At 28.5% G+C, this 12,187-nt stretch overlaps 1 protein-coding gene and 1 long non-coding RNA gene across 4 annotated transcripts in view; one reads left to right on the top strand and one right to left on the bottom strand.

Moving 5' to 3' along the window:
- Window positions 1-12,187, bottom strand: part of LOC122520540 (protein rhomboid-like) — a 119,321-nt gene that overhangs the window by 28,406 nt on the left and 78,728 nt on the right. The gene's annotated exons all lie outside the window — the stretch shown is intronic.
- On the top strand, window positions 10,595-10,912 carry LOC122520541. The gene is made up of 2 exons (XR_006304561.1): window positions 10,595-10,772; window positions 10,847-10,912. It is a non-coding gene; the product is annotated as an uncharacterized LOC122520541 (long non-coding RNA).

Raw genomic sequence — 12,187 nt, 5'->3', positions numbered from 1 at the left:
TCACTCACTCTCTCCCTCTCTTTTTCTCTCTCTAGAAGGTGATAGAGACAGATAAGTTTGTAAATGATTTTCTTTTTCTTTTTCTTTTTTCCCTCCCCCATGAACGATTAGAAAAATTGTACAATCAATTTTGTATTACATTTATCGTTCGTTGTTTTTTTTACACTGAACTAATTAGTTCATCAGTCATTCTTAGATTAAATTATACCGAAAAAAGTGACAAAAAATATATATATACTTATAAAAAATTCTTGAAGATTGAAACATCTCTACGATTTATTATCGATTTGAGAACATAAAAGAATATTTGTCAGGAATGTAGAATAAAGATATCGAAAATCGTTTCTTCAAATGCTTCAAGTGAGAATTCGCGATTGAAAAACATGCAAAAAATAATACGTAGGTCATTTGTATTTTAACTGCAAAGACAGTCTCACCCAGCAAGTTGTTCCAAATGTCCTACATTGTTCAGTTACCTAAGTAAAAGAAAAAGAAAACCACCGCAAATACAAACTTTCAACGGCCAATCAAATTACAACGCAGAGACCTATCCTTTCTTCTATAATCGTTGATGCAGCTGATACTTTCATTCCTAATTTATTAGAGTAATGTTCAACAGTAATGTAAACCTTACACGATGTAAAACTAATGTTCACACACACACAAGCCTTCTCAAACAACTGAATGACACTTGCAATATATGTTTGAGAAATTTCAGATTTTTGCAGGACATAATAAGTTACTAAAAATGAATCCTAAATTCTTGTATATATATATATGTAAGAATAAACATATATTAAATGTATAAAAATAATCCTAAATATTTTTTATAATTAAATAAATAAAAAATAAAATTAATAAATAAAATTTAATAATTTTTAATAATATATGTAAGAATAAACATATATTAAATGTATAAAAATAATCCTAAATATTTTTTATAATTAAATAAATAAAAAATAAAATTAATAAATAAAATTTAATAATTTTTAATAATATATATATATGTAAGAATAAACATATATTAAATGTATAAAAATAATCCTAAATATTTTTTATAATTAAATAAATAAAAAATAAAATTAATAAATAAAATTTAATAATTTTTAATAATATATATGTAAGAATAAACATATATTAAATGCATCAAAATAATCCTAAATATTTTTTCTTTCGATATTTCATCAAAGTATTTGGTATTTGTTAATATTTCACCATGTGAATCTTATATGTGAATCTCATCTATATATATATGTGTGTCATATTCATGACTCATTGTTTATTCGCGAAAATTATTCGAAGACAATTGAATGCAAATTTACGAACGTTGAAATATGATGATAGAAAAAAAAAAATAAATCAAAAACAAAGAGGCGAAAGTAAATGTATTGTTCATTCGATTAGAGTCTTATCGGTGAGAAGAGACAAAGAAAAAAAAATATATTGAACGAAGGGGAGAGAAAAATCTTTTTCTTTTTTTCTTTTTTCTTTTTTTTTTTCATGTCAGTGGACACGAAAATTACGAGAGCCATTAAAGATCCCTAAAAGGATACGCCGAAGGAAACGTCACGGGGCGTCGTTCAAAGTTTACGATCGCCAACGTTGCTTCCCGTTCCGCTTCCGTTCCTTCTATATTCCGCATCTCTGCGTCCTCTTTACGGCCCTTTTAAAACACCCTTTAGTTCGAACCTTCGGCGTGGCTGGGGGGGGAGGGCAGGGGGATGCTCGAACGTGAAAGATTTATCGCGAACAACCTGATATGAAAATGAAATGAGTTACTTTTCTTTTTTCGAGGACGTAATTATATAATTAAAAAAAAAAAAAAAGAACAAAAAAAAATGAAAATCCTTCAAAACTGCTTCTTCATTTTTTCTTCCCTCCCCCCTCTATCTCTATTAAGAATATATATATATGTATGTTTATTATTTTATTATTTTATATTTTATGTATATATTTAAATATATGCAAAACATACGCATAAAATAATATCTAAAGAGAAAATATTTTGTTCGTAAAAAAGAAAAAAAAAAAGGACGCGAGTTACTTTTTCGATAATAATTTTACACAATGAGATAATATTTTTATTATATTTTAAATGATATCTAAAAGAAAATATTTGTCAAAGTAAAATAATGTTACTTTGTCGATGATAAATTGTGTGTTTTCTTTTTCTTATTTTTCTTTTTAAACTGCTTCTTCGCTCTTATCCATTCATTTTAGTTGATTAATATTATACCTTGCGAAATATGTTCTTACGAAAAACAATAAAATAATAAAATTTATTCGAAAAAAATGTTCTATTTGTTTCGATATTGTCAAAGTACTCAAAAATCAATAACTAAATTAATTACAAAGTAAAATATTGAATTTAAAGGATACATACATAGTATTATTTTTATTATTCGCAAATTTTCGAGAGATGAGATTCTCTTCGTTCACATTCTTGATGTTTTTGTTGAATTTAGGAAAGAGTACGAGCTAGTATTAAACAAATTTACAAAGATCCCACTCGTTTCCGAACGTTCGTATTCGTTAATAATTTTTAATGGCTCGTACGAGCTAAAATACATCGTTGAAAATTTGACGGTACTCCTATTTGAGTGCGTATCCAACATTCGATTTCGACATACACGAACCTCTCTACCTATGTCACTTCGATTCGATAGTCATTCGATAGCCACTCGATATACCTACTATCCAATCAAATTTAGCCCGGGAAAGTAATCGGTACGATAATAGCATATGTAAAGTGATCCATCGAATATGTAATATTCATGTTCTTTGTTGGATATAACGTAACATTATAGTTGATTGTCAATGACACTTAACATGTCGCGCGTTAAATAGAAATAATATTGAAAAAAGGGCAAAAAGAAAGAATAACATTATTCTGATTCGAAATTAAGTAGAATCAAAATTAGCTAATTTCTTTTTCATTATCATAAATATTCAACATTCTAATATCAATTGTGGATGGTAATTGGTTGAAATCAAAATTAAAACACATTGTAATTATCTATCATCGATTGAAACATATGTAATCGATAATAAATTATTTAAATAATATAAAGATTATTTTATATTTAATTCGAAAAGAAAAATATTTCAAAAAACACAAAAAAAAAAACGAGAGAGAGAAATTTGTTCGGATTTGAAATGGTAGAAAAAAAGAAGGGGGGAAAAAAAAAAGAAAAGAAAGAAAAATATGATTCGGAAATTTGTCCCGTCATTTTTCCAAACGTTAAATCCATTTTTCGTAGAAAAATTAGGATTCCTCTATAACAAGAGGGGAACGTTCAAAGCTCAATAATAAAGTAAATTAATAAGTTTGGTTTAGTGCCAAGAAAGAAAAAGCTTGGAATGAAGAGTCCACCGAACGGAACAGCTTTCTTACGATTCTCTAGGCGAAACTTAAAGAAAGGTTTCGCTTCGTTGATTCTTCGTTTCGTAAGACTTTCTTATTCGAAGATAGAACGATTCTCACTCGTTCGAATGTATATACATATATACATATATATTATATATTACATATATATATATATATACACACACAGACATGTAACTCGGTATAGAGATTGAGTTTTACGAACGGTATTATCCGATGTATATACCTACTTTCCGTTCTCGAATACTAATTACATTATTTATACATGTAGGTCAGAGATTTTGCATTTCTAACGACATAACGATATATCCCAGTATTACATTTTCCTATCGTTTGTTTTAAACATTCGCCCTAATGTTATTACACATTTAGATATTTACACGAATTCTCAATAATTTATCACACACACACTTACAAATTCTACACATATAGAGATTATATTATTCAGACGGGTGGTACAGGGGGTATTTGGTTTTACATTTATGGAAAACAAAAAATAAATAAATCGTAATAAAAAGAATAAAGTATCTTTACCATTTCGGGGGGGGGGATTATATATGTAGGTACGCGTTATAATCAAATGTTTCGATCTACGTAAGAATATTATTACGAGTGTTATCATGTGCATTAGGATTGATTTATTATTTAATAATAATAGAAATTTTTGATCATGCATATTGATAGACATGATTTCGAATAAATCGCATACTGTATGTGAAATTTTCGAATAGAACGCGTACGACAAACAATATTATAATTTGGTACGTTTAACGTTTCGTTTTATAGAAAATCGTGTTAAAAAATTGAACGTTTAAATAAATTTTCTGTAAATATTAAATTAATGATAATCATGGAAGAAATTGTATTAAATTAATCTCTGTTCTTTACTTACAATTAGTAGATAACAAGGATTTAAAATTCTTTGTTTTATTATTTTAAATTGTTGGTGTTATGTCATCTTCACAGTTCGACTGATAGCGAAAGACTAAATGTACATAGATGAAATAAGTTACACGGTCTAACAACAAAATGTAAACATTATATTGAACAATGTATACAAAAACGTTAACGAAAAAAACTGTTTTAAAATAATAGTTAATAAGATATATGTATATATATATACAGGATGTTAAAAGAAAATCATTTAATATTTATATAGTAAAGAAAAATGTTTATATCTAAGAAACGGTTGACCTTTCGACCTATGTTTACTAAAGCTTTTTTACTCAGTACTGTGCATCCTATATTCCATATAAATATTGAATGGTATTTTTTTGAACACCCTGTATACGCATGCCATATACGTATGCATACTTTGGACAATTTTTAAACACGATATTTTCGATAACCCCCACTTCAAATGAAAAAATATTACTCTTTCCTTTTCGACTTATTTTTACAACCAGTCCGGTTGTATACCACTCGTCGAGATACACTCTGTATATTTATTTATTTACATCTATGTATACATCTCTGATAATAAATCGAGAGTATGTCTCTCGTTGAGAATAAAAATAATGAATGCAACTCGAGTATAAATTGCATAGGAAAGTATTACAAAAAAAAAAAATAAAAAAAAAGGAAAAAGAAAAGAAAAGAATAGAAAAAAAAAACATACAAATAGACAAATAGAAGAAAACTTAACGGAAGTAGGATTTTAATTTCGCGAGTTTTTAACGGTCGCAATTAATTGTAAGTATGCGAGTAAATATGAAAGAAAAGAACAAAAGATAAAAAGTATAGGAGAGTAACGTGCAAACAGAGATACACACAATTTTCTATTCACTTTATGCGAGGATATCGATGAAAGAAACGAGCTACCCCATTCATCCCTTTTAGATTAGCACGCTAATGGATCATACTCGTTCGAATGAAATTGTTACTCGCTTTGATCTCCTCGATTTTAAGCGTAAATAGAAATTTTCTATTTAAAACTCAGCTACTCCTACTTTTAATATACAAACTGATCTCACTGTTTCTATATTTTTATATACTGAATTTTATATATATATATACGTAATATATAAATATGTGAATATACAATTGATTAAATTCTAAGCTCAGTTTAATATCCGAAATCTTCATTACCCAAGAAACAAAATCAAAAAAATCAATTCTGTAATATCCGTACTCGTCTTACGAGTTCTAATAAAGTTAAACCCGTCAACGTAATCCCTTACCTTCAACTTCCGACCCTTAACAATCTTCTCTCATACGTAAAATTTTATAACGATTGGGAACGAAACGAGCATTACGTTATTATCGTTCGTAACCCAGCCAGACGAATCGACATATCGTTATGGAAGTAAAGTGATACGAGTGAACGACGGTGAATGGATAGAAAACAAAAAGAACGTACAAGTAACGAAAAAAAAGAAAAAAACAAAATAAAAGAAACAGAGATGATGAGATATGAAAAGGGGAAAAAGAAAGTAAAGAGTTAAAAAGAAACAAAATGGAAGATGGGGAATGACGATTCGAATCCGCGAAATGAGAAACAATGATACTTCTATAATTATGAGAGTATCGGCAATGTGCATGCACGAATACACTTATATACCATACATATATATACATATACATATATGTACATATATGTAACGCTTGTATAGGCTTATAGAGACACGTGTGAGTAATAGGAGAAAGTGGGGGGTGTCAGAGCATGCTCATTGAATCATGCAACGCAACCTACCACCATGATTATTAATCACGGACGACTGGACGAAGATCCATAGGTGTTCACTCTCCACGAAACGAACACGTTGTCTTTGAGTGTTGCTCGTATACTCGGCTTAATTACCAGAAAAGCCATTTCCACCCTTCTAACACCCCTTATTATTTCCTTACGATGATCACTACCATCACACTACCATATCAATACCACTAACACCATCACAATAATCTTTTGTTAATATCCCCCCTATTAACATTTGACTCCTGCATCTCTTCCTTTCGTGATCATTGATAATTATTCGTAGGAGACTCGATTGTTCGTTCGATTATTATACCGAGACGTCTTTTGTGTTTCCTACCCTCTTGAAAATGGCTTGCGAATCATTATAGATTTGTATGCTTATTTGTTTTTTTCGTATGATATGAGAAATAGGAAATATATGTAAGAATAGTTATTTTATATTTGATTGTTATTAATTAGGATAAATTCAATTGTTTACGTTGATTAATGTTCAAAAGTCGAATTAGATATTTTTATCTTACTCTTCGAATTATTTTATATATATATATTTTAGATGAATAATTTCGTAATGTATTTTTGAAATAAAAAATTAATAATTTTATTCTCACACGTTCAATTAATTCTTTATGAAAAGATAATCAAAAGCTCGTGTTAAATCGTTGAGTAACATTAATAAATAATATAATGGAAAGTATATTTGGTAATATTATATTATGAAATAAAAATTAAAAAAAAAAAAAAGAAAAAATAAGAAGAGAGAGAAAATTTTCCGTTATATTATTACAAAATGAAATAAAATTTCTTTCCGATATATTTAAAAGAATACATATTATTTAAATTATAAACCAGCACAAATTGTATAATACCTTGTTCGGTATTTTTTTCAATATCATGTTCCATGACTTGTACAATCACAGGGAAAAATAACACTCGTTGATCACCGTTCACACATCACTGACATTTAACGCCAACGAACAAGCGGAAACTGACATTAGATAACAACTAGTTCTCCCACTCTACCTTCTTAAAGTATCCTCTAACTAATTTAGATTTAACGAGATACGAAATGTCTTGGAAACGTCATCGATTCGTATAATCAATGTTGCATTGTTTGTGTTTCATCACTTTGTAAAAACAGAGAAGGAAGTATTGATAAATCCGATAGATAATACCGATGACACATATTTAATACTCAACTTTCATTCGCGAGGAATCAGTCATCATATCTGTTGATTGTAAAATATTTGATTATTCGAATGAAATTTCCGCGAGTAAAATATAATCGTATAATCAAATTAAACATGAAAAAAATATTTCGTAAAATGAAACGTTTCGTTGGAGAAAAGTTTTCACGTTCTAACGCGATAATTACAAAATTTTCCGTTACTTTTTTCAGTAATTAAAAAAAGAAATAGGAAATGTGACACACAAAAGTTCTTTCTTTCTTTTACTTTTTAATTTTGCACATATATAATACTAAGAAAAAAGAATAAATACTCGTATGAAATTATTGCGATTAGAAAGTTGTCACGGTAATCCGATATTTTACAAATTTCTCGCGACTATTTTTTTTTTTTTGAAGTTATACTTCTTTTGGCGCATTGGGGAAAATGTAATAGGGAGTCTGATTTTGTTCCGAGCGTCTGGAAAAACGACACTATGAAGTTTGTCAGTATTTACCGACGCGCAGCAAAGCGATTTCAAGTATACGGCATGAAGTTGTCTTCTTTTCTTCTTCCCCTTTTTTTCTCAAGCGGGTCACCCATCCAAATACTAATCATACTCAGCGCTGCTTTACTTAAATGATCAAGCGAGAACTAATGCTGTAACCGCGCCATGGCTGTTGACGCGCGAAATAATTCGATATATCTTTCTTATATTTAGTGTGGACTGATATCTATATTTTGATATTTTCTTTTTCTTTTTTTTATTCTTTCTTATATATATATAATAATTATTATTTTTTTTTAAGTTATTTTTTTTCTTTGAAGTTTTTTTTGAAGTTATTTTTGAGGTTATTGAGGTTATATTCGTTTTGGTACTGCAAAGAAGTATAACTTCTTACTTGCGTACATAAGTACACACACCAGTTTTTTGATATTTTCTTTTTCTTTTTTTTATTCTTTCTTATATTTATATAATAATAATTATTTTTTTTTTAAGTTATTTTTTTTCTTTGAAGTTTTTTTTTGAAGTTATTTTTGAGGTTATTGAGGTTATATTCGTTTTGGTACGGCAAAGAAGTATAACTTCTTACGTGCGTACATAAGTACACACACCAGTTTTTTTTTTAAAAGCCAACTCCTCTAAAGGATTATTTGGAAAAACCAATCGTGGTCGATTAACGTCGTCCAGGGAAACGAAGGTTGCTTTCTCGCGAAATTGTTTTTCCTATCTTAGTACTCGCGACGTCCATTTCCTTCTAACATAAATTTTCAAGGGGGAGGAAGGGAAAAAATGGTATTACAGAGTCGATTTCTTCTTCGCTTAAGGGAGAAAAAGGGAATAAAAAGAGGAAAGAAGAAAGTTTACCCGCTTTACTCAGTGACAGCTTGACAAACACTGATTACGGAAAATCCAAAGGCGAGGAGATAAAGCACGGGCTCGTCGATTTCTTTTATCGGCCTAAATTGCGGTCGTTATCGGAAGAATTTCCGCCGTGCTTCGAATCGGCTTGTGTTATTTCTTCGCTTTGCTCTATCTTCTTTTTGCATTAGGTTAAATGGAAGGGGAAAAGAAGTAAGAACGCGATTGAGAAAACGAAATTGTTTACAAACTTTTACGTAAACCTTTATGATATTTGTTTAAAGTAAAATTAATTTTCTAAATAAAAAAATTATAATCATTGTTATAGCATCAAAATTGTTGAACTATTGTCTATCTCGATATATTTTATTTTCTATTCTTATTTACATATACCTTCTTGAATGATAATCTTGATAATTGCGAGTCTCGAAAATATTGGATTAGATAATCAATTATGTTAGAATTTTCAATAGAAAATATACTAGTAATTTTGTATTTAGATATTAAATATTAAAATATAATTTCAACGAATTCAAAGATGATCTGGGAATTGGAAAATATTGAAAATACTTTTTATAATAATAACGTTACGTTAAAATATTATAAAATATTTATTTTCAAATGTATTATTTATTCGGATAAATGTTATGTCAAATAATTAATCATATACAAAATACAATCTGTTTTATGTTTTCTTATTTATTTAAATCTGAGATATAATAAAAAAAAAAAAAAAGAAAACATTAGGAATTGTTCGTTAACCGAACAAATAATAAATAACATTAATTATCAGATAATATATCGGATAGATATTATAGTACATATAGCAATTAGAATTTTTCGATGAATTCATTTAACTGATGTGAGAAAATCGTTATAGACACGTCGAAACTAACATAACCGTTGCAAAGCGTAAGCGGAATACATTACTCCCTTTATGAGGGTGTATCGTTAATTAAAATTATGTAAACTCGATATATTCGTGTTAAACATTCAATTAACTGGCACGATATCAGCTAACAGGGAGAGGGGGGGAGAGGGAAGGAGAGGAAGAGATGATACTGTGAGAGATGAGAATATATATCTCGTCAGCGAAAAACATGTTATTTAAACTATGAGATAGAAAGTGAAAGAGAACACGAGAGAGAGAGGGAGAGAGAGAGAGAGAGAAAAAGTTTGATTAACAACATTCGTGTCCATTGTGCAAATGAAAGTTTCATTATTAAATCACTTCCTCTTTGTAAATATTGATCAACCTATTAAATTTTTTAACAATAGATAAAGAATCGCATTAACGAAACCAATAAAACATATACGGATAGATAGATAGATGGTTAGATAGATAGATAAATAGATAGATAGATAGATAGATGGATAGATTAATTTCAATTATAATTCGTTTATGTTGAAATTTTGTACGTTATCGCGTACGATGCATTTACAGATATGGTGCGGAACAATATCAGCAGCCCAAAATATCTTCTCCCCCGTGTTGTTCATTACAACCTGTTCGTACATATGAAACTCATTATAGTTCGAGCATCATTCGAATAGTTTCGAAACAAATGTTTGCATAAGATAATTACACAAATTCATTATTCTCTTTTGAATGATTAATCGAGATAATAATTATTCTATCTAATTATACAAACGATTTCTCACTAATTATTACAATAATAATAATAATAATATTGATATAGTAACAATTGTACCAATAATTTATTTAAACTTATCTTTAATTGTTATCTATATTAGAAAATACTTGTATTTATTTAATAAGTATTTTTATTATTTTACGATGAATATCTTGTAAAATAATGAATTAGTATATATATATGTATGATATACTGAATTATATATACATATGTATATATATAATTCATATAATAATAATTTTATTATTATTTATTATATATTATATAATATTTATATATATTATATACTTAATTATATTATTATTTAAGTATATATATATATATAAAGACAGTAGTTTTAGCTATATTGAATTTAGCGCGTAAATAGGTTAGGGAATAAAACAGGTGGCGTTAGTGCTACAAAGAAAGCAGGAGTGAAAAGATACAGAGATCAAGAAATAAATGTAAGAAAATTAATCAAGAAACAACGGTGTGGATATTAGCATTGAATGTTGTTTCTTTGTTATTACAGGTAGGATAAATAATTAGTCTAAGTTGCTACATTATTATTTTGTTCAAAATAAAATAAAATCTTTGTTATTACAGAGAAACAATTCTACCTATTATCTACCCATAACCTGCACAATAAATAAGACATTATATATATATATACTTAAATATTAAATTCGATATAAATCATTAAATGTCAGTACGAAGTTGCATTTTGCTTTTAATTAGACAGCTTATGTTATTACATATTAACTTTTACATCCGATGGCATCGAAATGGCTTTTAAAATTTACCTTCAAACACCACCACCAATGCTCCGTTACCTCGAATTATTTTCATTCAAATACAAAATATAATTTCCATTTAATAATATAATAATGATCAAAACAAATCGTAATATAACGTCATTTATTATTTAAAGAAATCGCAAATAAGATCTTATCAGAAAAATTATTATAATTTGTAAGCGTATAATTCGAGTTCAAACAAAAAAAAAAAGGAAAAAGAAACAAAAAAAGCTTCGAATACAAAAGGGTTAAATATTTGATTTTAAATACCTATACCCAACGTAGGGTACGACAAGTCACAGGGCTGACCATTATATTTTCTCTTTTTTCTCTATTAACTTTTCGTTTAAAGTCGCGGTCAAAATCTGAATATTCGAAATCGTAAATCGTTCGATTAAACGACGTTCCAGTTGAAACGAGGTTTCAAAAAGAGTACAATTTTTTTTTTTTAATTCTAAAGTACAAGTAAAAAAGTAAGGGTAGAAAAAGAACGTATAGTAGTAGTAGTAGATGTAACTACTAAGTTTTACTGCTTCACCCAATCGAAATATTCTTCGAAGTTGGGAGATTCGGAGCGTTTAATTAAATTAACGTTACGAGGGGGGGGGTGGTTAGGTAGGTAGGTAGGTGTCTGGTTGGCTGATTGCCTAGCTAGCTGCAATGTCCGCTTACAATTACACGCTTCGTACAGCTAATCGTTGGACTTAAGCTTCAATTAGCAAGTAGCTTCGGTTGAGGATGGAAATACTGGTTGATGTTCTCTATCTCTCTTTATCTTTCTATCCTATTTATCCACCCATCTATCTTATTCTTTCTTTTTTTAAGATTTCCGTTTTCAACGTAGTGTCACTCGTTCTATTTGAAAAGAAAAAAGAAAAATAGGAAAAAAAGAAAGAAAAAGTAAGAAGAAACATACACCTGTAAGACTGTTTCTTCTTGAACTTGTTAATTAAACACCGTTGAAGTAACGACTGTTAGTCTTTCTCTTTCTCGAAAAGTCACGTGTTTTCACGAGCTTTTCCTCTTTTCACCTTTTAAAAATACAATACACTTACTAGACGAATATAGACAATAGTAATAGTAGTAGTAGTAGTAGTCGGAGTAATAGTAGTTATTTGTCTTCTTTCGTTATACACATTGAGGTTGAATA

The sequence above is a fragment of the Polistes fuscatus genome, unplaced genomic scaffold, assembly GCF_010416935.1.
Source record: "Polistes fuscatus isolate 324 unplaced genomic scaffold, CU_Pfus_HIC Scaffold4, whole genome shotgun sequence".
Taxonomy (NCBI): Eukaryota; Metazoa; Arthropoda; class Insecta; order Hymenoptera; family Vespidae; genus Polistes; species Polistes fuscatus.
Note: the sequence above shows the minus strand (reverse complement) of the source record. Positions and strands in the feature narration are given on the sequence as shown.